The 1,326-nt window shown below is 40.2% G+C and overlaps 1 non-coding gene across 1 annotated transcript; it reads right to left on the bottom strand.

Moving 5' to 3' along the window:
- Positions 1-255: 255 nt before the first annotated feature.
- On the bottom strand, positions 256-362 carry LOC131180482 (small nucleolar RNA R71). Its single transcript, XR_009149250.1, has one exon. It is a non-coding gene; the product is annotated as a small nucleolar RNA R71 (small nucleolar RNA).
- Positions 363-1,326: the final 964 nt, after the last annotated feature.

Here is a 1,326-nt window from a genome sequence, read left to right on the forward strand (position 1 = left end):
ATCCATTTGTTGCCTAAATTTCATGGTCTTGCAGGTGAGGATCCACATAAGCATCTAAAGGAATTTCATGTTGTGTGTTCCAGCATGAAACCTCAAGGAGTTTCAGAGGATCAAATCAAGCTTCGAGCTTTACCCTTCTCACTAGAAGGCACAGCAAAGGATTGATTGTATTACCTTCCGTCCGGATCTATCAACTTGTGGAATGGGATGAAACAGATATTTCTGGAGAAGTATTTTCTTGCTTCCCGTGCTGCCAACATAAGAAAAGAAATTTGTGGCATCCGGCATTACATTGGAGAGAGTTTGTATGAGTATTGGGAGAGATTTAAGAAGCTGTGTGCAAGCTATCCCCATCATCAAATAAGTGAGCAGCTTTTAATTCAGTATTTTTATGAGGGACTTTTACTAATGGACCACAATATGATAGATGCTGCTAGTGGGGGAGCTTTGGTTGATAAGACACCAGAAGAGGCAAGGGGGCTGATTGCTAACATGGCAGCAAATTCTCAGTAGTTTAGAATGAGAATGGATCACACACCTATGAAGGTTAATGAGGTAAGTACATCTAACCTTGAGAAACAAATTTATGATTTAACTTCTTTAGTGAGGCAGTTGGCTATAGGGAACATGCAAACTATTAAGGTATGTGGAATTTGTTCAGGTGCGGGTCATGCTACTGACATGTGTCCTGCGTTACAAGGGGATGAATTAATGCAACATGCTAATGCAGTAGGACATTATGGACAGCCACAACGCAGGTATGATCCCTTTTCTAGTACCTATAATCCAGGATGGCGAGATCATCCCAAATTGAGTTATGGGAATCAACCGGTGTAAAACTGATACCAGCAGTAAAGACCACAAGTGAATCAACTACAACCACCTCTGCCTCCCTCAAATCAAGGTATGTCACTTGATGAAATTGCTAAGGCTTTGGCTAACAATACACAACAGTTTTAATAGGAGACTAGAAATAGCATTCAAAACATAGAGAGGCAGATTGGTCGGTTAGCCTCATCTGTGAGTAAGCTAGAAGTTTAAGGTTCTGGAAAGCTTCCATCACAAACAGTCATAAACCCTAGAGAAAATGCGAGTGCGATACTACTGCGGAGTGGGAAAGAAGTTGATAATCAGACTCTACATGAGTCAACGAAAAAGAAGAAGCAAGGAGAAAAAGAATCTGAAGTTCCTGAAGTTGAGGTAAATACTGAACCTAAACTGAATAAGGTTATTAATTCTGTTCTTACTCCATTCCCATGCAGGTTGGCTAAAAATAAGAAAGAAGAACAAGAGAAAGAAATTTTGGAGACTTTTAGAAAGGTGGAG

The sequence above is a fragment of the Hevea brasiliensis genome, chromosome 5 (genome assembly GCF_030052815.1).
Source record: "Hevea brasiliensis isolate MT/VB/25A 57/8 chromosome 5, ASM3005281v1, whole genome shotgun sequence".
Lineage (NCBI taxonomy): Eukaryota > Viridiplantae > Streptophyta > Magnoliopsida > Malpighiales > Euphorbiaceae > Hevea > Hevea brasiliensis.